Here is a 26,393-nt window from a genome sequence, read left to right on the forward strand (position 1 = left end):
AACTCTGTGATGATTTCCTTTGTTGCTATTCTCTGCAGCATTAATCTTCTCAGTGCTTTTTCTTTGTCTTCTTCCCTGTTTTTTTTTTTTTCTTTTTTTTTTTTCACCACTTTTCAAACTACACACACTTCCAGTTCCTTTATTCTTGATAATCCAGCCTGGAATTCTTTATAGTGTTGATATTCTTATGCATTTGGGAGTTATTGTTGCAACACATTCTTTGTACCTGTAATCCTTCTAACTTAAATCTCTGCTAAACCACCATTTCCATCCTCTCTACCTAATAGTTCCCCTCCTCTCTACTGCCGACTCCTCCGAATACACCCCTACATGTCATCCACATACCACACCACACAAACTCCAGTGTCCGTGTTCAATCTGTTCGTTTGCCACTCTTCCCAAATAGAATCTTTCAACCCAGTTCACCAGCCAAATTGTAATCCTGGCATTGTGTGTCCAACTGGCATAATGTGGGTGTACAGATATATATATATATATATATATATATATGTGTGTGTGTGTGTGTGTGTGTGTGTGTGTGTGTGTGTGTGTGTGCACAAAATCCATTTGAACTAAAACAACACCACTCATGAAGAAGCAGAAGCACTGAGTCCTTGATAGCTTCTGGATTAATCCTTTTTTGAACTCAAATAACACATGGTGAGTAGAAGGAGAAAGAGGCAAGAGGCAGGGAGAGGGAAAGGCCATGGGTGGCTAGTAGTTTGGAGGCAGCCAGTTTGCCAGCTAGGAATGTGGGAGGGAGAGGTGGCAGGTAAACATGTTAGGCACCTGATGCACAGTTGCTAGAGCCTTGTAGAGTGGCGCACACTGATGGTGACATGGGAGTGGGGTGATGTGACAGAAGAATGGGAAACTGTTGGGTGGACAGTGTGGAGACAGTAGGCTACTGGGCATTGAGGCGAGGATGGTTGGGGGAGCAAAGGGTGTGTTGCAAGGATAGCTCCCATCTGCATAGTTCAGAGAAGCTTGTGGTGAAGGGAAGAATGTTGATGGCCAGGTAGTGAAGCAGCCATTGAGGTTGAGTATGTTATGCTCAGTTAAATGTTGTGTCGCTGGGTGGTCAACTTTGTTCTTGGCAACAGTTTGGTGGTGGCCATTCATCCTGATGGACAGGTGGTGTGTAGTCATATCAACATTAAAAGTTGTCCAGTGTTTGCAGCAGAGTTGGTATATGACTTGGCTGCTTTCACAGATTGCCCAGCCTCTGGAGGGGTAGAATAATAATGTGACACCTCTCCAGGGGACACCACCTTGACGAAGCACTATCCTGAGGGTGGAGATGCTTGCGTATCCCTGTGAAGCTGAGGGCTATGCCAAAGGCAGAGGACCTACTGCCTCAGCTGATGGATCAGATTAAGAGTGTCCCACTGTGTCCCATCTTCCCTATCCACTCCTACTCCTTACCCAATTCTCTGTCCCAACCCAAGGTGTGATGCGATCCATGTTGAGGGTGCATGTCACATGGGAGGATGTGTCACAAACAGAGCCTCAGGGATACTGGGTGACCTCCCTGAATAAGTAGCCTTACACCGTGCAGGGTATTCCTGGTGTGGACCGTGTAGATCCCCAAATCTTGTGGGATCAATATGGACACGACTTAAGAAAATAAATTAAAACAAACTGAGGGGCAAACTGAGACCTCAGACACCCAAACATCGGGGTCAGGACTGATGGAAGGCATTCCCACTAATGAATCAGGGTATAGACCTGAGCCAGAAGTGGGTACTGTAACCGAGAAGTTGGACCAGATCAAGATTAAAGCCTGTCGGGGGTCCAGAGGAGGAAACTACTTAGGGAACAGAGAAAATGGGAAGGAAAGAAAGGCTTCCTAAAGACAAGTGGAGGGAATTAAAGGGGCTTGAACCCTAAGAAAAAACTTCTCAGGTTGAAGGGGATACACAGACCCCCACAATGAAGAAGACAGGCAACAAGAGGATAAGGGAGGAATCTGACTCCTTCCTCCATGGATAAGCGAGCCCAGAAAAAACCGAGGCAAGAAATAGGGAAGCACACCTATAGTACTGCAGTCTTGGATTTTAAGAAGGCAGTTATCCAGGAAGGCTATCCAATGGTAGCCATCACCTCACAGCTAGAGGAACTCGTACAGATGGCCCTCTTTGAAAAGACTGGGAGGGGGACACTGGTCCAGGACCCAACTTCAGGAGGGTCTATCTAGATCGTGGTGCCCTCATTTTTGTCTGTGAGGGGGTGCACATGATGGAATGGCTTAAGGACAGGGTGACCATGATATCCCTGTGGGAAGATGCAAAGCTGCTGGTCAAGATGGCAGCGGAGCTTCTTAAGACCACAAAGGTATCAATATGGGTACCAGAGATCCTTAAGGATGTCTCCCCTAAGACTCTGTTCGAGAAAATAGGGGCCCAGAACCCAAAAGTCTCAACAGAAGACTGGAGAGTGATCAACCAGAAGGTCGTACCGGAAGAATGAACCCTGGTGGTGGAGGTCGGAGAGAAGTCCCTGAAGGCAATGCAAGAGCAAGACCTGAAATTGTTTTTAGGGTTCTCGCAGGTCACTCTCAGGGTTATCAAAGACCTCAAAGGCAATGATGGCAGCAAGACAGAGACTGGAGGTGCTGTAGATTAATCTTCAACACAGTAAAGGGGCCTCTGCTGCCCTGAGCCACTGCCTGGGGAGGCAGGAAGTGGACGTGACCCTGATACAAGAACCCTACTTATATAAAGAGAGTGTAAACGGCTTCAGTGGCACTGGAGGTGAGCTGATTTATGCTAGAAATCTAAGGAACTCCAGAACATGCATCTATGTAAGAAATGGAATTTCTTTGATGCAAATGATGGATTTCTGCTCCAGGGACCTAGTGACCATTAGAATGCAACAATGTGAGGAAGGTATCATGAGGGAAATTGTTTTGGCCTCAGCATACGTTCCTTATGAAGAGAGCTCTCCTCCTCTTCTTCCTCGTTTGGAGGTGAGGAGACTGGTACAAGCTTGCCATTGGCAAGGTGACCAACTGTTGATGGGATGTGACGCCAATGCCCACAACCTAGTATGGGGCAGCAAGGACACCAACACACCTTCTCGAATTTCTTTTAGCTAACAACTTGGAGGTCCTGAATAGGGGCAATGAACCTACATTCAGGAATAGCACAAGGGAAGAAATAATTGACATAACCTTTGGTTCTATGATGATGGGCAGCTATGTCAAACAATGGCATGTGGCGTTAGAGCCACCCTCATTGGGCCACATGTATATTAAATTCAAGGTTGAAATGGGTATCAGACAGACCATGACCTATAGGAATCCCAGGAAAACAGACTGGGAGACATATAGGAGCAACCTTGAGTGAGGCTTATCAGAAATTAAAACCTCGATAAGGAATCCAGTAGAGTTTGAGGAAGTAGCAGAGGCTGTTACCTGTGCCATAGTGACCTCATATCAGGACAGCTGCACAATCAGCAAGAAGTGCACAAATAGGCATGTGCCTTGGTAGAATAATAGCTTGGAAAAGCAAAGAAAACAGGTACGAAGACTGTTTAACCTTACAAGACGTAAAGGACAATGGGCAAAATATCGTGAGGCCCTTGTCAACTGCAACCTTGCAATCAGACAAGCAAAGGAGGCGTCCTGGAAGGCATTCTGTGAGGAGGTGGACAGCATGTCTGCTCAAGCCACACTTTACGGAATCCTCACTAGAGTACCAACCAATCCTGGAGGTACATTGAGGAAGAAGGATGGGGAATATACGAAGACAGCACATGAGATGCTGGAATTGCTCCTCAAATCTCACTTTCCTCAATATGCTCTGCTGGACAACACAGACCAGAATGAGATCCTGGAGAGACAATGGTTCTCAGCCACTCGAAGAGAGGACTGGGATTCGGCCAAGGAGTGTGTGGACTTCATTAAATTCAATGGATGGTGGGAACATTCCAACTGTTCAAGTCACCTGGCCCAGATGGAATCTTTCCAGCTCTCCTGCAACAGGCAGGAGAGAATCTCATAAGAGTCCTATGCAGGTTATTCAGGGTTAGCCTGGCAGTAGGAATCATTCCCAATGCTTGGAGGGCAGTGAAGGTTGTCTTCATTCCAAAGCCAGGGAGAATCGGTCACACCAAGGCCAAGGATATGAGAACAATCAGTCTGTTCTCCTTCATTCTCAAAACATTGGAAAAACTGGTTAATGTATATGTTGGGGGCAGGAGGCTAATTAGGGCCCCCCTACATTCAGACCAACACACATATCAACCAGGTAAGTCATGTGAGACAGCTCTCCATCAACTTGTTGGGAGGGTGGAGAAAGTACTTCATTTCCAAGACATAGCGCTCTGCATCTTCCTGGATACAGAAGGGACCTTCACTAACACGACCTTCAATTCCAAGGTAAGGGCAGCAGAGGTGCATGACCTATGGACCACTATATGTAGGTGGACCAGGGCCATTCTTAGTGGAAGGCAGGTAGAGGCTACAATGATGAATGAAAAGATGCTAATTAATACCGCTAGAGGTTGCCCCCAAGAGGAGTTCTGTCCCCTTTATTGTGGAATCTAGTGGTGAACAAATTAATGAGGAACTGAATTCCAGACAATGCTTCTGCCAAGGACTGTGTCATAGTAATACTTGGCAAATTTACTGACACAGTTAGAAATATGGCAGGAGGAGGATTGGACACTGTGCAAGACTGGTGCATTAAACAGGATCTAAGGGTTAATCCTAAGAAGACTGTTGTATTGCCATTTATGAAGAGGCATATCCAACACTCAAGTTGGAATCTAAAGCTCTTCGATGAAACTCTGCCAGTGAAGAGGATAGTGAAGTATCTAGGGGTAGCCTTAGATGAGAAACTAACAAGGACCATTCACATTAAGAGCATCTGCTTCATGGTGAAAAGTACTCTAGCGAGTACCAGAAGGGTTTGTGGTAAAAACTGGGGCCTGAGCCCGAGAGGTATGCACTGGATATACACCACGGTGGTTAGACCTAGGATCTCCTACGGGGCCGTAGTGTGGTGGAAGAAGGTAGAACAGCAGATTGTAGCTAAGGAGCTTGCTAAGGTGCAGAGACTGGCCTGCTTAACCATAACAGGAGGAATTAGCAGCACACCAACTGCTGGAATGGGAGTCATGCTGAACATGCCTCCACTACACCTTTGGTCAAGATGGAGGCAGCAGCTGGGGCATACAGACTTAAACCTGGTAAAAACTGGATCTCATAGGAATATCCAGAATCACACACTAAGATAGTGAGTGGAGTAAATACAGGAATGTCTGGAGAAATGCCGGCCGACTATATAATAACTCCCAACTGCTTCAACAAGCCTTACAATATAATAACTGGAAGCAGGGAGCAGTGGGAATTCATGCTCAGTTATCAAGATCCCCTTATAACCACTCAAATCACCTAACACTTTCACTAGTCCATTTTCTGCATCATTTCCTGTTTCCCCAACACCGTCTCTACACTAATGGACACTTGCTCCATCTATCTGCACCAGTTCAGAAAAGTATCCCTTTCCCTTTATTTGACTATAACCCAGACCCACATCCTGTTCATTAAATGCTGCCTAAGACTGGAATCCCTTCCCCCCTCCACCAATAGCCTAACCATAAAAATCTCCTTCTTTGGATCCCACACTCCTTTCATAACGACCATCAACTTTTTAGATTTTGCCAGTTCCTGCCCTTCACAAATGTGGTACAGTAGAAATAATTTTCCACGGTACAGGCACTCCAGCACCACCTCCGCTCCCTCCACAAGATATTGTTAGTGTGCAGTCCTTACCACATACACCACATCTCCAAAACTGGAACCCTTGCACTCCAAAACCTGGAGGAGCATCCTAGACATCACCTCCCTAAATAATTGTCCAACCTGTTGACAACCTACTGCTGCCTTGGGGGCACCGCTATCCATCAACACCCAGCCTACTCACAGTGAACCCCCTTGTCATCCACTCATAGCATCCAGATCTTGCCTAGATAACCTTTTCAATTTACCATATGCTCCTAAAACCCTCTCTCAATGCTCCACAAAATTCAGAATCCAAGCAAACACAGAAAACTGTTGTTAACCTTTACACCAAAACCCTGAGTCCCATAGAAGCTTCAGTTCTATCCAAAGGAATCACTTTCAGCTTCACACCCAAGTTTAATCATGTTGGACTTGTCAAAGACCTAGTCTCCTTCACCCAATCCCAACAGGGGAAACACTGCTTTGCCACCAGTCCTTCCAATCAAAGTCTGCCTAATTCCAACACTGAACCTTGTCTCTCCCAGTTCATATCACAGTCCAATTTGACCCTCCCCTGCCCCCCCCCTTCCCATCCACCAGCCCCTTGTCATCTTCCGTGAATTCCTTACGTCCAACTTGACATCACCATCCTTCCCTGGGTCCATTCCTAAGGACACTAAACTTTTAGCAAAAGAAAGGACAGCCATACACATGCTAAATCACATTCTGACATAATCACCCTCCCTCCAGACAAGTCTCAACCACTGTCATGAAGAATCACAGTGGCTATTGACAGAAGGCCTGCCAGCTGTATACGTCCTCCACCTACAAGCTCTGCCATAGTGATCCCATCCCAGAACTATAACATAATCCCCAGTAATTCTTGAGAACATTTCTCATGGAGAAATTGTTTATGTTCACTTTCAAGTCCATCTCCATCCTCACCCTGATGTCACCCCACACACCCATCCTCTCCATCCCCCAAAATCGAGAAACCTAACAATCTTGGACGATCCGTTATAGCTGGTTATTGTACTCTGGCTGAAAGAATTCCCACCCTTGTTGACCAACATCTCCAAGCAACTGCCCAAAACCTAACCCCACACATCAAAGATACTTACCAATTTCTTCATAGACGCTGCATCTCTTGGATACCTACTAATCAATGTTGATGTCACCTTCCTTTACGGAACATCCCTTATACCCATGGCCTACTAGCTACTATTGAACACTATCTCTCCTGATGTCATTCAATCTCCAGAACCACCATCTCATTCCTCATACACCTCAACAACTACACATTTCCTTTGAAGGGAAGGTATACAGACAACTCTATGGCACAGCCATGGGCAGCTGCATGGCACCCTCATATGTCAAGCCGTTTATGGGTCATCTAGAAGAGATCTTCCTCACCTCTCAAAATTCCCAACACTTAGTCTCTTTAAGGTTCACCAACCCCCCCCCCCCCCCTCCCCCCCGATACCTTTATGATCTTCATTCCAGACCAAGACACGCTATCCTTGTTCCATCACAAAATCACTGTCTTTTTCCTTTGCTACACCTCATCCTCCTCAATCCAGTGTACCACCTTCCTGGACATCAACCTCCACCTTTCTGATAGTGCCATCCACGTCGCTGTCCACATTAAATCCACTAACCGCCAACAGTACCTGGATCTTGACGGCTTCCATCCCTTCTGCAGCAAAAAGTCCCTCCCATACAACCTAGGTATCTCACGGATGACATATCTGTAGTGATGAGAACTCTGTTGCCCAGTATCCTGAAAGTCTGATGAAGGCCTTCACATTATACCAGAATTTTCCTGCAACATGAATACCCAATCTAATAAATGTAAAATAAGCACATGTAGTAGGTCAATGTACAGGAGCACAGCCACATAGGATGAAGTAACAAAAGGATCCAAAAGCTCCAACTCTGCAGTCACTGATGGTGTCCCTCCCGCATTCTTAAAGAAGAGTGCTGTAAGCCTAGGTGTACTACTTACACACTTAGTGCTTGCTCTCTTCAAGAAGGTATGTTCGCTGATGTACTGAAAGTATCTTATCTAATTACAATATATAAAAGAGGTGGAAGAGATATTGCAATTAACTACAGGCCTATCACAATGCCCTCTTGTATTAAAAATATATATATATATTAAAGAAAGTTATGAAACAAATACTAAAAAAGAGATAGAGGGGCTGGCCAGTACTTACCTCAGCTCAGTACAGTCGATAGATACACATAAAACAGAACCGAAAATTTACATTCCTAGCTTTCGGAACAAATGTTCCTTCATCGGGGAGGAGAGAGGGGAAAGAAAGGGAAAGGAGATTCAGTTACTCACAACCCAGGTTATGAAGCAACAGGGAAAGGAAAATAGGGAGGGTAGCAAGGATGGAGGCATGGTTGTCAGAGGGAAGCCAAAGATATTCTACTGTAAGTACTGTGCCAGCTTCAAACCAAAGAGGATGCCTACAGAAGTAAAGAGGTATATAGTATAAAGATAAACACAACTATGTAGGATGAAAAGATGCGTGAATGGCTAAAGAGGAAAGGGAAAGAGGACAAGACTGAAGAGTAAATGGGAGTGAAGTTGTTTAACGTAGGTTCAGTCCAGGGGGATGACGGGATGAAAGGATGTGTTGGAGTGCAAGTTCCCATCCCCACAGTTCAGAGGGACTGGTGTTGGGTGGGAGAAGCCAAATGGCACATACGGTGTAGCAGGTTCCTAGGTCCCTAGAATTATGCTGGAGGGCATGCTCCACTACTGGGCATTGGGCATCTCCTAGGTGGACAGTTCGTCTGTGTCCGTTCATGTGCTCAGCCAGTTTAGTTGTTGTCATGCCGATGTAAAAGGCTGTGCAGTGCAGGCATGTCAGTTGATAAATGACATGTGTAGTTTCACACGTGGCCCTGCCTTGAATTGCGTATGTTTTACCAGTAGCGGGGCTGGAGTAGGTGGTTGTGGGTGGATGCATGGGGCAGGTTTTGCAGCGGGGTCGGTTACAGGGGTAGGAACCACTGGGTAGAGAAGGTAGTCTGGGAATATTGTAGGGTTTAACAAGGATGTTATGGAGGTTAGGGGGGCGACGAAAAGCAACTCTGGGTGGTGTGGGGAGAATTTTGTCAATGGATGATATCATTTCAGGCATTGACTTGAGAAAGTCATATCCCTTGCGGAGTAATTTGTTGATGTTTTTGAGGCCAGGATAATATTGGGTGACAAGGGGGATACTTCTGTGTGGTCTGGGGGTAGGAACATTGTTGTTGGACGGGGAGGAATGTATTGCTCGGGAAATCTGTTTGTGGACAAGGTCTGCAGGATAGTTGCGGGAGAGGAAAGCACTGGTAAGGTTATTGGTGTAATTGTTGAGGGATTCGTCACTGGAGCCGATACGTTTGCCATGAATACCTAGGCTGTAGGGAAGGGAGCGTTTGATGTGGCAAAGGATGGCAGCTATCAAAGTGAAGGTATTGTTGTTTGTTTGTGGGTTTGATATGGACAGAGGTGTGGATGTAAGCTTCAACAAGATGAAGGTCAACATCCAGGAAGGTGGCTTGGGTTTTGGAGAAGGACCAGGTGAAATTCAGATTCGAAAAGGAGTTGAGGTTATGGAGGAAATTAAGGAGTGTTTCTTCACCATGAGTCCAGACCACAGAGATGTCATCTATAAACCTATACCAGGCCAGGGGAAGCTGCTGTTGGGTTTTCAGGAAAGCCTCCTCCATGCGGCCCATGAAGAGGTTGGCATAGGACGGAGCCATCCTGGTTCCCATGGCCGTTCCCCTGATTTGTTTGTAGGTCTGGCCTTCAAAAGTGAAGTAATTATGGGTGAGCATGAAGTTGGTAAGTGTGATAAGGAACGAGGTTTTTGGAAGATCTTCGGGTGGGCGTTGGGAGAGGTAGTGCTCAAGGGCAGAGAGACCACGGGTATGTGGGATGTTTGTGTAAAGGGATGTAGCATCTATGGTGACAAGAAAGGTTTCAGGTGGGAGAGGGGTGGGAATGGATTTGAGGCGTTCTAGGAAGTGGTTTGTGTCTTTGATGTACGATGGGAGTCTGCGGGTGATAGGTTGGAGGTGCTGGTCTACCAGAGCTGAGATACGTTCGGTTGGGGCTTTGAAGCCTGCTACAATGGGACGGCCAGGATGGTTCTCTTTGTGGATTTTGGGTAATAGGTAGAAGGTAGGGGTACGTGGCTCAGGTGGAGTGAGTAAGTCTATGGAAGCCGTTGTGAGGCCTTGTGAGGGACCTTGGGTTTTTAGGATTTTTTGCAGCTCAGTCTGGATGGAGGGAATGGGATCCTGGGTAACAGCTTTGTAGGTTGAGGTGTTGGAGAGTTGACGCAGTCCTTCTGTCACATACTCCACACGGTCAAGTACAACAGTTGTGGAGCCTTTATCCACTGGGAGGATGACAATAGAGCGGTCTATTTTCAGCTCCTTAATGGCATGGGATTCAGCTGGGGTGGTGTTGGGGGTTGTCGGGATGTCCTTCAAGAAGGACTGGGAGGCAACACTGGATGTGAGGAATTCCTGAAATGTCTGCAAGGGATGGTTTTGGGGGAGGGGAGGAGGATCCCTCTGAGAAGGCAGTCGGAACTGTTCTAGACAGCGTTCAACACTGGGTCTAGTATTTGGGGGCTCATAGACTTACTCACTCCACCTGAGCCACATACCCCTACCTTCTACCTATTACCCAAAATCCACAAAGAGAACCATCCTGGCCATCCCATTGTAGCAGGCTTCAAAGCCCCTACTGAACGTATCTCAGCTCTGGTAGACCAGCACCTTCAACCTATCACCCGCAGACTCCCATCGTACATCAAAGACACAAACCACTTCCTAGAACGCCTCAAATCCATTCCCACCCCTCTCCCACCTGAAACCTTTCTTGTCACCATAGATGCTACATCCCTTTACACAAACATCCCACATACCCATGGTCTCTCTGCCCTTGAGCACTACCTCTCCCAATGCCCACCCGAAGATCTTCCAAAAACCTCGTTCCTTATCACACTTACCAACTTCATACTCACCCATAATTACTTCACTTTTGAAGGCCAAACCTACAAACAAATCAGGGGAACAGCCATGGGAACCAGGATGGCTCCGTCCTATGCCAACCTCTTCATGGGCCGCATGGAGGAGGCTTTCCTGAAAACCCAACAGCAGCTTCCCCTGGCCTGGTATAGGTTTATAGATGACATCTTTGTGGTCTGGACTCATGGTGAAGAAACACTCCTTAATTTCCTCCATAACCTCAACTCCTTTTCGAATCTGAATTTCACCTGGTCCTTCTCCAAAACCCAAGCCACCTTCCTGGATGTTGACCTTCATCTTGTTGAAGCTCACATCCACACCTCTGTCCATATCAAACCCACAAACAAACAACAGTACCTTCACTTTGATAGCTGCCATCCTTTGCCACATCAAACGCTCCCTTCCCTACAGCCTAGGTATTCGTGGCAAACGTATCTGCTCCAGTGACGAATCCCTCAACAATTACACCAATAACCTTACCAGTGCTTTCCTCTCCCGCAACTATCCTGCAGATCTTGTCCACAAACAGATTTCCCGAGCAATACATTCCTCCCCGTCCAACAACAATGTTCCTACCCCCAGACCACACAGAAGCATCCCCCTTGTCACCCAATATTATCCTGGCCTCGAAAACATCAACAAATTACTCCGCCAAGGATATGACTTTCTCAAGTCAACCCCTGAAATGAGATCATCCCTTGACAAAATTCTCCCCACACCACCCAGAGTTGCTTTTCGTCGCCCCCCTAACCTCCATAACATCCTTGTTAAACCCTACAATATTCCCAGACTACCTTCTCTACCCAGCGGTTCCTACCCCTGTAACCGACCCCGCTGCAAAACCTGCCCCATGCATCCACCCACAACCACCTACTCCAGCCCCGCTACTGGTAAAACATACGCAATTCAAGGCAGGGCCACGTGTGAAACTACACATGTCATTTATCAACTGACATGCCCCCAGACCACACAGAAGCATCCCCCTTGTCACCCAATATTATACTGGCCTCGAAAACATCAACAAATTACTCCGCCAAGGATATGACTTTCTCAAGTCAATGCCTGAAATGAGATCATCCCTTGACAAAATTCTCCCCACACCACCCAGAGTTGCTTTTCGTCGCCCCCCTAACCTCCATAACATCCTTGTTAAACCCTACAATATTCCCAGACTACCTTCTCTACCCAGCGGTTCCTATCCCTGTAACCGACCCCGCTGCAAAACCTGCCCCATGCATCCACCCACAACCACCTACTCCAGCCCCGCTACTGGTAAAACATACGCAATTCAAGGCAGGGCCACGTGTGAAACTACACATGTCATTTATCAACTGACATGCCTGCACTGCACAGCCTTTTACATCGGCATGACAACAACTAAACTGGCTGAGCACATGAACGGACACAGACGAACTGCCCACCTAGGAGATGCCCAATACCCAGTAGCAGAGCATGCCCTCCAGCATAATTCTAGGGACCTAAGAACCTGCTACACCGTATGTGCCATTTGGCTTCTCCCACCCAACATCAGTCCCTCTGAACTGTGGAGATGGGAACTTGCACTCCAACACATCCTTTCATCCTGCCATCCCCCTGGACTGAACCTACGTTAAACAACCTCACTCCCATTTACTCTTCAGTCTTATCCTCTTTCCCTTTCCTCTTTAGCCATTCACACATCTTTTCATCCTACATAGTTGTGTTTATCTTTATACTATATACCTCTTTACTTCTGTAGGCATCCTCTTTGGTTTGAAGCTGGCACAGTACTTACAGTAGAATATGTTTGGCTTCCCTCTGACAACCATGCCTCCATCCTTGCTACCCTCCCTATTTTCCTTTCCCTGTTGCTTCATAACCTGGGTTGTGAGCAACTGAATCTCCTTTCCCTTCTTCCCTTTCTTTCCCCTCTCTCCTCCCCGATGAAGGAACATTTGTTCCGAAAGCTAGGAACGTAAATTTTCGGTTCTGTTTTATGTGTATCTATTGGCTGTACTGAGCTGAGGTAAGAACTGGCCAGCCCCTCTATCTCTTTGTTAGTATTTGTTTCACATCTTTATATGAGATTTTCCATTAATCATTTAAAGAAAGTTATGTGTGACAAACTTATGGAATTTGTAAATAAAAACAAAATCCTAAGTAATGAACAACATGCAATCAGAAATAAGAGTTTAATAATAACTGCCATTTATTAGTGAATTTATTGTATACCAAGCCCAACAGGCGCAACAGCAATCAACAGGACTATTTATTGACATATCCAAAACTTTTAACATGGTGGAACATAATATTCTGCTGTCAGAGCTTGGAAAGTATGGTATTCAAGTTCAGTGCAGCAGCTGAATAAGTTCCTTCTTGAGCAATAATAAACTAGCAGTGAGCTTCAAGCACACTAATGCCAACCTTAAACTATTTATGAACATTTATCAGAATACAGTCTAATTAAAAATGATGTACTTCAAGGGTCAGTAATGGGATCACTTCTGTCCCTTTTGTGCATTAATTATCCAAGCTTAAATCTGAATGCTCATAGAATGATCATATTTGCAGATGACACCATAATTCTATCAAAAGAGGGAAGTAAGCAAGAATTACAGCAATCAACATTGTCACAAAACAACATAGTAACTGGGCATAGGGTAATAAACTTTTAATAAATAGTAGAGAGACTATTACATTAAACATTCACAATTCCCTGAACAAGGACATGTACAACCCACTTCTATCATTGCTAAACTGGTTGGTAACAGTACAGAAGCCAAATTGTTAGAATTATTGTGACATAGCAATCTGAAATGGAATAAGCATATACACTATCTTATAACGCTTAATTGAGCAAGACCTGTTACCCTCTCTGCTCATAAAAATCCTGCTGTAGTGAGAAAACAGTAAAGAGTGCATTATATGTCTTGTATTTTCACCTTGAATAGAGGGTCACATTTTGGAGAAAATCTAAAGCAACTATCAGCACATTCAAACTGCAAAAATGGGCTATTACAATCATGACTGAACACAAAGTTACAGACATACAGAAAGGACTGTTTAAGATCTCTGGCATCCCTCCTTTAACATCTCTACATTACATAATAAATGAAATAATTATGGATAAATAAATAACTCAATCTGTGATACTCATGATAACTTTACCACACAAAACAAAAACTTGCATATGATAAAAACCAACAAATTCCTGTGCCAAAATGGTACTTACCACATGGGAGTCAAATTTTACAACAAACTTACTGAAAACATAACAGCAAATACTGCAGTTAAAATCTGTGGGAAATCTTTAAAGTCACTTTTATAGCATCACCACTTTTACTCTGTTGAAAAATAATTAAATTTATGAAGTACATGATATGTATGAGAGTGTTATTTGTAATTTTAGATATGTATGCATGGAAATTAATTTCATTTCTATACATATACATTGGCTTGCCCAATGTCTTATGCATAAGCTCCTTTTGTAGGCACAAAAAAAAAAAGACTATAAAATTGGTGTTACACCCAGCAGAACACACAGTGCCTCATTTGATACTGTTTTGTAACTCTGACAATCTTGATGTTAATTAATCATTCTTCTTGTTTACAGTTATGGCAGTTGTACTTTCTCATTAGAGAATTAATACACACTGGAGATGCATTTAATAAGCTGGGCAATATGGCTCCTCCATAGATGATTCTTGGAACCTGAGAGCAATCTCCTCAGTTATGTTTGTTTTGACAACAAGTGTTTCAGTTCTGCATGTTGGTTCTTGACATGATGGATGTGGCTGTTAAAGCTGATCTTATCCTCAAAATTATCTCAAGATATTTTAGTTGGTCAATTTGCTCCAATTCTTTATTGTTCAATTTTTTTTTTTTTTTTTGCTTTTGAAACACTTTCTGCTGCTTCCTTTCATTAGTGTAGCCACTACTCAAATAGTGCTGGTAATCAGGAGCACTCTCCAATAGGACCACACCACAGTCTGCCATATAAACTGGCCTAGGTTGTGACTGAGTCAGTTGTGATGTTGAATGCAAGGCATATGTGTTACTGGTTTGACTTGGGTGCTGTTATCACGCCCTCTGTTTACCATGGGTGGAAATTTGATATGGTGTGCACTGGGCTTTGCTTTGAAATAGACTTAAGTTAGCTTGTATTGTTTCTGAGGAGCCCCCTGTATATATCCCTGCTGGTAAATAAACTGGGGCCAATCCCACTGTATCATGTGTAACTTGAATTTACAAATCCTGATATTTCCAAATCTTCAGTAAACGTGATCGTTTGTCTTTATGTTGTGTAATTTATGTTTAGGGGCGGTATAATATGTTCATGATCTTAGCTGACAACAGGAACTTTGGTTACTTTCATCTCAATCTTGACAATGCTGACAGACAAAAAAAAATTCAGTTTTTGTGTGAAAGTAGCTTTTAACTAAAATGTACAACAAAATTTCTGCAGAGTAGAATACTTTACTAGGTCATCAACTGGCATCAAAGGCTCCTTATGCATCCAGAATACACACTGCCCATGCACCAGACTATCATCAACAAATTTATTTGCCTCTGTCTAGCAAACCCATACTGGCTGTTCTATAATAGCTTCACTGAGGAATGAAAGTACATTAACTTGAAGTTTTTTCAGCACTTTTGCCTTTGTATACTGGGCACTTGGTCGATATCTTACTGTTCTTATTTCCTGGATCTACTACTGATATAATTTTGATTTATTCCAGTGTTTCGGAAAATATTCATGTTTTAAGCAAGTGTAACTTTCTGTGACATACTTTGGGAGAAAATTGAATGCCTGAAGAGTGTTTTTCTGTTTATTTGTTGTCACCAGAGCTCCTATTAGGATTTATTCTTTTTAGTATTTCAAGAATTTCTTGTTCCATAAATTGTCTGTGTTTATTTGTTTCTGTCACTCTCTGTGTCCTTCATTCTACTTGTTGGTGGTGATGTTTCATCTGTTTCTTCAACTATTGGTACAAAATAATCTTATGTGTGATTGTGTAGGTGTAGTGTTATCTGGTTTCTTCAGAGTTGTTGCCATAGTTATAACCCCAATTTTTCTTTATGCTAGACAATAGGCTAGTTTTCAAAGGATAATTTTTGGCATTAGGTTACAATATTCATCCCACAACTAATTTTGTGTTATGTACAGCTTTTCAGTGAGGTATAGTGTTTTTTGGTGTGCCGTAAGTTCCTCGTCCTTTTTATTCTTTGAACAAGTTACTTCAATGCATTATCCTTTCATTAAATCTCCAATATAGATTCAATTTGTTTTGTGTGTGCCACTAAGAAGTACAGATGGTTTTGGAAGTTTTACTGCAGTGTAAGATTGTTCATTTATTTATTTTCTACTTCTGTTTCTCTTTCAACTACCTGTCTATTTACCTTGCATTCATTGAGATAGGGCCTATATGTTTTCATATACAGGTATTTTCAGGCAAGCTAATCTACTGTATATCCAAATTCACTGTGCATTTGGGTGGTTGTGTGTACTTTTGCTAAAAAAGGAGATAGTGCTCGATCATTAGCAAGAATGCCGTTTTCTGTTACATGTTTCTGTGGTCCTTCAGAGAAAATGAGACAAAAAGTCACGAAAATTTATAGATCTATCAGTCTCTCTTGCACAATATTTACAGTAGTCATCACAAATTCATAAAAATTAACACTAGAGTCTCATAAGGAAAAGGAACATGCTGGGTTCAAAATTGAATGTAAGACAATTGGCCATTTTTGAGGTGTGAACAAAATTATAAAATAACACAGTGATTATGAATGACCACCCACACCTTACCACTTTGACCACCAAACCAATCATTGTTGAACCTGCAGACTTTACCCTTCTCCAGCAAGAAGTGGGAACATATAATGCATCCAGGAACATTGTTGAACATGGTCATTATGGTGGTCTATGTGTTATGTTGTGTGAAGCATAATGTTGCATGGCCATACTGTCTTTCAAGGTATGCATTCAGCCCTGACTTTATTTTTATGGATGTTAATGCACAACCACATTGAAAAGCACTGGTACTGGAGCTCTTACAACATAATGATATTCACTAAGTGACTTCAGTGTTATTAGTGGGAGGTTTTCAAGATGGTGGCTAGTGTTGATATACATAGTGTTCATGTGAAAAAAAAGTGAAAATTACAGTGATAAAAACAGCGTGTGTGCAAATTGTAGTGATGAAATCAGAAAGTTAAATGACTGTGTAAGCAGTCTGCAACTAACCATTAATATCCTGATGAGCAAACTAAAAAAACTTACATATAAAAAGTGTGAACCAACAGCAAACTTGCCTCACAGTAACATTGAAATTTCAGGAAAAGTGAAACACAAAGTGCCACATTCTCAACGAAGCTTATTAAATGAAGCTACTATTGTGTTCACAATCAACTGTGCAAGATAAGAAACATTGTGCAAGTGATAAAATTCATTTGCGAGCTGAATGTGAAACACAAATACGTGGAGTGACACATCCGAAAGAATGCTTAATAATTCATTTACTGTTATGAAAGAAAAAGAGTCTGAGAGACCTGAACACTTGTGTGACTTAAATATCAATTGTTTCTCCAGTGCTGATACTACATGTTTTGGCTATAATGCTGGTGACCCATCTAAGCATGCAAAGAAACCTGAACAAAAAAAAGTAGTTGTTATGGCAGATAGGCATGGTCATGAATTTGCTCACATTCTGAACGGTCAGTCCAGTGTACAAACAATCACTTACATAAAACCAGGTGCTTCTATGTCAGAAGTTCGCAAGCATGTGCGATCCACAGACATTGCTGACTTGTCCTCTGAAGACTTTGTTGTGCTATTTGGTGGGTCAAATGGTGTGTACAAAAATGAAACTCACAAAGCAAAACAAGAACCAAAAAGGTGCTTAGGACAGTTGATACAAACAAGTGTTTTAGTGCTGAACACCCCATATTGGTATGACTTACCGTCTTGGTCACGCATAAATAAAGAAATAATCAATGCCAGCCAACAAATTTCATTCCTTTGCAGACATTTCAGAAATGTACAACTTGTAAATGTTAACAATATTGGGTGTAAATTCCACACATTACGTGGATTGCACATTAACAACATGGGGAAAAAACTGCTTGTTGAAAAAAATTAAAGAAATTATCAACAAGAGGCATCAAACACTCAAAAGTAAAATCATTCTGGATAGCCCCCCTCAATATTCAAAGGAAAAAACACCAGCAAGATCTCTGTCACCAACATCAACAACAACAAAAGAAGAAACAAGGTGCCTCCAATATTCAGTCACAGTTACAACAATGAATGCAGTAACAGCTACACTAATTGTAGACCCAGCACTAACACCAGCAGTAATATCATCAACTGGAGCAGCTGAACAACTAACAGGGGAGCCAGGTACAGAAGAAAATTCTGCAGCAGTTGATAATAGAAGAATAAGTGCAGTAGGTAAAAGAAAATCAGTACTCCCAGTACACCTGAATGATTTTTTATTGACAAGATAAAGGTAAGTGATTAAATATGCCAAAGTATAAAAAATCTTTTAATTTCATGCTGATTCATCAAAATGTCCAATCATTGCAAAACAAATTAAGTGAACTTGAAATTTTATTTACTGATGAGTTAAAAAACATTTCTGTAATGTGTATAATTGAACACTGGCTGCCTAAAGATGTAATGTCAGTCACAAAACTAGCAGACTTCAATCTTTCACCATCATTCTCTAGAATTACACCTAGTAATGGAGGGTAACGTATATTTGTTAAAACTGGTATTGATTATTGTAACATAAAACCCATTGAACTTTTAGCTAAAGAGAAAGTTTTTGAAGTATCTGCAGCCAAACTCTCTCCATTGAAAGTAATAATCATCCGTGTATATAGGAGCCTTGATGGGAACTTAAATAATTTTTGTCATCAACTAGAAGCAGCTTTAAATACTACAAAAAATTTCAACAAAACAGTGATCATACATGGAAATTTTAATATTGATTTTCAAGAAATCTCAAAAGACCAGGAAAGCTTAACTGGAAATATATAACATATAATCCACCACAGATTCTCCTTCAAGGGTTACTCCAACAACAAGCTCAACAATTGATCAGATATTAATAAACACAAACGTATATCACAAATTCGGTGCCAGAAATCTTAATACTAGCTTCAGTGAACACTATGCACAGCTTATTGTTTTACACCATCCAAGAGAAACAAATGAGAAAGAGGAACTCATGAAAGAAACACGAAAATTCAGTAATAAAGAAACAAATGTTTTTAAACAGAGACTAAGTGGAGGAACCTGGTATGAAGTGTATACTTGTGAAAATACCAACAAAAAGTCTGAAAAATTCATGGAAATCTTCATATCATACTTTGAAGCTGCATTTACACTATAAAAAAATGTCAACTTAACTTCAGAAAGAGCAAATGGATTACAACAGGTATTAGAACCTCTTGTGCAGAGAAGAGAAAAATACACAATATAGCAAAGACACAGAACATACCTTGTGAATTTCATTTATACCTGAAGAATTACAAGAGGATCCTCAAAAATGTTGTAAGGAAAGCTAAAACAATGGCAAATGAGAGATACACTGGAAATTCAAAAAACAAATCTAAAGCTATATGGGAAGTTATAAAAAATCAAACAGCAAGTGAAACCAAACAATATAAAAACATAAACTTATGAAGGGCAAATGATTTCTTGCCTAACAAAAATTGCAGATCCTTCAACAAATCTTTTGCAAACATAAATGAACAGTTGGTGAGTGTACTGGAAGAACACAACAAAATATCACCTCCATCATTAAATAGAATGAGAAATGTGTCTGCGTCATTGTTCCTTTCACCACAAATACTTAAGAAATTTTATCAGTTATAAAAACCTTGAAAACAGGGTACTCATGAGGAATTTGCAGAATACCAGATGCAATTATTTAAAACTGCTGTTGTGCCTTAGCTGATCCTTTGACACTCTTGTGCAACAGCTTAGCGGCATCAGAAACCTTCCCTTCATGCTTAAAACAAACAGATCTGAAACCGCTGCTCAAAAAAAGAAATCCAGAAGATGTTTCAAATTATAGACCAATAGCCCTACAGCCTGTATTTTCAAAAATTTTAGAAAAAAATGTTTATAAGAGATTGTCTGATTTCTTAAGTAAACATAAAATTCTCTCTCCCTCAAAGCATAGTTTTACGAAAGGCTATTCAACTGAGAGTGAAATATCTGGATATCTTAACGAAATCTATGCTAAACTGGATATGAGTGAGTTTGTGACTCGCATATGTCTTGAGTTATCCAAAGCTTTCGACACCATTGACCATAATGCCCTACTACAGAAGCTTAACCAATTAGGAATTAGAGGTATATCCAATGAGTGGCTCAAGACATACCTATGTGGTGGCAAACAGGTGGTTGAAGTGCAATATACTTACCATAACAAAATCAACTACTACTATTCAGGATGTGAAAATGTTAAATACGGTGCCCCTCAAGGATCAGTATTAGGACCCATTCTGTTTCTCCTCTATGTCAATGATCTTATGTACAACAGGTATTGCCAAACTACCCTTCAGTTTGAAGACAATACAAGCTTTCTTATTAGTAGGAAAATAGAGGAAAAACTAAAAGACTCTGCTTTCCAAATAATGAACCATGTAGAACAATGCTATAACAAGCTCATTATAAACAATGAAAAGACAGTAGCACTGAACTTCTACAATCTAAAAGGAAGGTACCACACAAACACACAAATAGTACTGAGGGACAGAGTTCTTGAAAGTGTTGACAGCACAAAATTTCTGGAACACTGCCTCAGAACAACACAAAATGGGAGGTACACATTGAATATTTGCAAAGAAAACTGAGCAAAACCTACTACATATACGGGTCTTAAAAAGATGTTGTAGCAAAGCCAGCGTGTTAAATGTACACTACTCCTATGTGCATTCTGTAATTAAATATGGCATAATCCTCTGGGGCAATGCAACAATAAATATTAAACTTTTCAGGATGCGAAAGAGAATATTAAGAATTATTGAAAGGTTAACAATAGGAAATTACACAGACCCATATTTAAAAAATGTCAGTTCTTCCTCTTCCTTGCATTTTTATCTATGAAATGTCAGTTTTCATAAAACAATATATTCATAGAAACCCAGATATCTTATTGAAAATGAAGATAAACATACATACAATACAAGAAAAAAATCTGATCTTAATATCAAACAGGTGAGAACATCATTGTGCCAAAAAGGCACTCTACATATTGGGATAAAAATTTACAATTATCTGCCAAACCATATTAAATCAATAAGTAAACTCAGTAGTATTAAGGCTGAACTAAAGGCATATTTAACTGATCATTGCTCTTACAATCTGACAGAGTACCTAGAGACCAAACAACAAAAATAAATATGCATTAAGAATATTCTACTTTGTATGTTGTCTCTAATGTTTGTTGTATATACGATTCTTTGCTAAATTATTTAAATATCTAGTCCTTAGGAATGCAACATGAACTGTACTTCATCTTGTAAAGATTTAACCATGTCCAATATCCTTGTATATATTCTATACATGTAGGATTAGAAGGACTAAATAAGTAAATAAATAGATTATTGTCTTTGAATAAAAGTGTCAGTTGTGTTTGTCCCATTGCATATTTCTTTCGGTTACTTCATGTACTATACTGAAGCTGTCCATTCTTTGTTGCATCAAGCTATGTTAATTTGCAGTGAAACATCATGTGAAAGTTATTTTCATCCTTAAGTTTTGCCTCCTGTGTGTTATTGTCAGTAGCCCTAGGGGAAATTTTCATTTCCTTAATCCAAGAAAACAAAGGGAGGATGTGAGTTAATGGGTTATACCTGAACTGCTTTCATTTGCTGACAATATTTTACTATTTGCCTCTAGTGCAGATAAATTTCAACAACTAAATGAAGAACTTAATACAGTCAGTGTGAAAGTAGGCCAGAAAATCAAATATAATAAGATTAAAATACTATACAATCAAAGAGTTTTAGAAACATCAATGGTGATTGTGCATTTATTGCTGTAAAGAGAATGATAATATCTAGTGTGGTTACAATAGAACCTGACAACAGATATTTCAGAAAGTTACTATGAAAGCAAGGACAGCTCCATCACAGATTTAAGTGAAACAGAAGTCTAGCTACAAATAAAAGCTGAACTAAGCCAAAATGAACATAAGGAGAGCAATGCAAGAGGCGTTCAATGAATCTGATAGTAAAATTTTGCCTACTGATCTGGTTTAAAAATCCCAAGAAATTCTAGTCTTATGTAAAGTCAGTGGACCAAAAGGATCTGTTTATTAATTACTTGAATACAATGTATTAATGTTTTACAATAATATTTATTAGTTTGTTAAGGACTAAGACCTAAGAACTGAAAGCCGCTTCATTATGAACTAATAGATATTACTGTGGAACATTAATATGTTGTATTCAAGTTATCAATAATTTTATGTTACTCCATGAGACAATGGAATATTCCATAAATAATATCTATTTAGTTTATTCAATGACCATAAAGGCACCAAACCAGAAAATGACAAAGAGAATTCAGTATTCAGGAACTGTTTCACTGTGGCAGATCTCAACAGAGTTCTACTTTTCAATCACTGCATGGACGCCAGAATGGCAGATATCAAGATACATGATCATCATAGAACAGAAAATAAACTAAAATCACTCATTAGAGGAAAGGCATCTGAACCAGATGAGATACCTCTGAGATTTTACAGATTTTATGCCAAAGAACATGCTTCCCTTGTAGCAGTACATTATCGTAGGTCACTGGAAGAACAAAGCATACAGACATCTGGAAAAAAAGTACAGGTCACTTCTGTTTTCAAGAACAGTAATCAAACACATGAACATAATTATAGGCCAGTATCACTGACATCTGTCTGTTGTAGAATTATGGAATGTGTTCTATGTTCATACATTACAACATTTCTGAAAAATGAAAATCTGCTGTATAAAAAGGAATGTGGATTGATTTCTTCAAGGTGTTAGAAACAGTTCCACACTGTTATTCAGTGATAATTATGCAGGCATACTGATATCAGACCACATACTTTCTATGATACAGACATCAAAATGTTATTCTTAATGGGACAAAACTGACTGAAGAAAAGGTATTTACCGGAATACTCCAAGGGAGAGTTGTAGGGCCATTACTGTTTACACTATATATAACAGATCTAGCTGATAACACTGGAAGTTTCATGACGCTCTTTGCAGATGATGCTGTTTTCTACAGAAAGATGGTAATGCCAGAAGACTATAGTGGAATTTAGAAAGACCTGGAAAGGATCTGTGATTGGTGCTGGGACTATTAGTTGACCCTGAACATAATCGATCTAGCTGATAATGCTGGAAGTTTCATAATGCTTTTTACAGACAACGCTGTTGTCTACACAAAGATGGTAATGCCAGAAGACTATAGTGGAATTTAGAAAGATCTGGAAAGGATCTGTGATTGGTGCTGGGACTGTCAGCTGACCCTGAATGTATATAAATGTAATGTAATACTCAATATAATAGAGGGAAACATTCCACGTGGGAAAAATTATATATAAAAACAAAGATGAGGTGACTTACCGAACGAAAGCGCTGGCAGGTCGATAGACACACAAACAAACACAAACATACACACAAAATTCAAGCTTTCGCAACAAACTGTTGCCTCATCAGGAAAGAGGGAAGGAGAGGGAAAGACGAAAGGAAGTGGGTTTTAAGGGAGAGGGTAAGGAGTCATTCCAATCCCGGGAGCGGAAAGACTTACCTTAGGGGGAAAAAAGGACAGGTATACACTCACACTCACACACATATCCATCCACACATACAGACATATCACTATGTAATACTCAGAAATACGCAAAGAGATCCATTACTGTTTGATTATTTATCAGCAAAAATTCCATGGAAATAGTGGCAAATTTAAAACAGCTAGAAGTAATCTTCTGATGTGACAAAGTGGAACAACCACATAAAGTTATCTGTAGGAATAGCAGATACCAGGCTGAGATTAATGGAAGAATCTAATGGAAATATAATTAATCTACATCTAATTGACTGTTCTGCGATTCACACTGTAGTGCTTGGCCAAAGTATGGGAAAAATGAACACTTAAACCTTTTCATGCAATTCTGATTTCTCTTATTTTATTATGATGAACATTTCTCCCCTTTAGGTGGCATCAGAAAAATATTTTTGCCTTAGAAGGAGAAGTTGGTGACTGGAATTGCAAGAAAATTAGTGATTACCACCCCAACTTGTATATCATATCCGTAACATCTCTCCTCTATTTCTGATAATATGAAATGAGCTGCCCTTCTTTGAACTCTTTAAGTGTCCTCCGTCAGTCCTCTCTGGTAAGGGTATCCATACCACATAGCGATACTCCGAAAGAGGACAGAGATGCATAGAATAGACAGTATTGTTAGTAAATCTGTTGCACCATCTAAGTGTTTTACAATAAAATGCAGTCTTTAATTCACCTTCAACACAACATTTTTTATGTAAGTGTTCCAATTTAAGTTGTTTGTAATTGTAATCCCAAGGGATTTAGTTGAAATGACAGCCTTTAGATTTGTGTGACCTACTGAGCAACAGAAATTTAACAATTTCCTTTAATACTCATATGGATGACCTAATACTTTTCACGAAAGAGTTTAGAGCCAACTGCAACTTGTCGCAACATACAGATATCTTGTCTAAATCATTTTACAATTGGTTTTGATCTTCTGATGCCTTTACTAGACAGTAAACTACAGCATCATCTACACAGAATCTAAGAGGGCCGCTCAAATTGTCTTCTAAATTCCTTATATAGATTAGGAACAGCAGAGGGCCTATAACACTTTCTTGGTTTAGATTACGAACAGCAGAGGGTCTATAACAGTCCCTTGGGGAATGCCAGTAATTACTACTGTTTTACTTGAAGACCTTCCATCAGTTACTACAAACTGTGACCTTTCTGACAAGAAATCACAAACTCAATCACACAACTGAGACAGTACTAGATACACCCGCTATCTGATTAGAAGCTACTTGAGAGGAACTGCGTCAAAAGTCTTCTGGAAATCTAGAAATGTAGAATCGATAAGAGATCCCCTGTCAATAGCATTCATTAATTTCGATGAATAAAGAACCAGTTTTTCACAAGAATGATATTTTCTGAATCCGCACTTACTAAGTGTCAATAGACTGTTTCCTTCAAGATGCACAAACGAAATGGCTTACAAACTACTTGTTTGACCGATTCTTGTGTAGTGCTCATCTCTGGGGCCCTTACCTAGTGAGATTAACAGAAGAGATAGAGAAACTAGAGTTAATAGTGGCATGTTTTGTCACAGGATTGTTTATTTGGTGTGAGATCATTACAGAGATGCTCAACAAACTCTATCGGCAGTCTCTACAGGATACATGTTGTGCAGGGTTACAGCTGAAATTCTAAGTGCATACATATGAAGAAGAGTTGGGCAAAATATTACTTCATTCCCCATGTATCTCACAAAATGATGATGACCAGAACATCCATGATATTAGAGCACATACAGCAGTTTGTAGAGAGTCATTCCTCACACACATCATTTGCGAACAAAAAAGAGAAGGGGAAAATAGTAGTAACACCAGAGATACCCTCCACCACACACTGTAACTTGGCTTATGGAGTGTAGATGCAGATGTATAAAACAGTAAAAACTGACATTATAGTTATAAGACCAACTAATGAGGTTTTGTATTATGAAACTTGAAAGCAATGGCTGGATGGACGCCACAAGAAACAAGCAGACAGTGAAAGACATATTTTTATTGTAAAAACAATTCAAAAACTGAGAGATGCTCAGCTAGCAATGGAGAAACACTTGGTGCAAATTATTAGGAAGCACAAGGAAACAAACAAATGTATCAGAGAACAGAATAGAATGGAAGACATAATTACGACTGCAGTAAAAATGAAATGTATTTGGATAGTATATGTAGCCAGACATTGGATATCAGATGTTCCTATGAATCCAGCAGTTGATGATGAATAGCTGATGATGATGGCGATCTTCCTGGAATTTCTGCTGCCACATACCTTCCAACTTTTCTTCCCCTTGAAAGTAGTTTACTCTGGCTTCATTTGTTTGGTACACATAACATGTTAAAGAAAGTCTGGAACACCAACAGAAAATATTCACACCTTAGCTGTTTCAAAGAAATGTGATTTCATGGGAGGGTATGGCGAATTTTTCAAATATGTTATTAGGAAGATTATATTGTGTGACCATATCCTGCTGTTGTGTCCAAAAGAGTGCAGAGCAACACTATAAACATGATTTTGACTATGTGAAGTTGCAAACAACACATTCAATCTAACTGTCCTTTTGTTGTATAATGATTTTGACTATTTGATCCACTCATCTGTATCGTCATTGTCTTTCATGGTGGATGTAAGTGGTATGACCTTATTATTATACAGCATACACAAGACCAGTGTCATGGCCATCTGATACGTGGACAATGAAAAACTGACTTTTTCGTTTTCAAATCTATTTGTTTTCACTCATTAGTCAAATAAATGGTAGCTCTTCTGTACAGAGCCACTACCTACTGAACCAATTAC

At 40.6% G+C, this 26,393-nt stretch overlaps 1 protein-coding gene across 2 annotated transcripts in view; it reads right to left on the reverse strand.

The window, feature by feature from the left end:
- Positions 1 to 26,393, reverse strand: part of LOC124616682 — a 64,921-nt gene that overhangs the window by 24,047 nt on the left and 14,481 nt on the right. The gene's annotated exons all lie outside the window — the stretch shown is intronic.

Source organism: Schistocerca americana, chromosome 5 (assembly GCF_021461395.2).
Source record: "Schistocerca americana isolate TAMUIC-IGC-003095 chromosome 5, iqSchAmer2.1, whole genome shotgun sequence".
NCBI classification, from domain to species: Eukaryota; Metazoa; Arthropoda; class Insecta; order Orthoptera; family Acrididae; genus Schistocerca; species Schistocerca americana.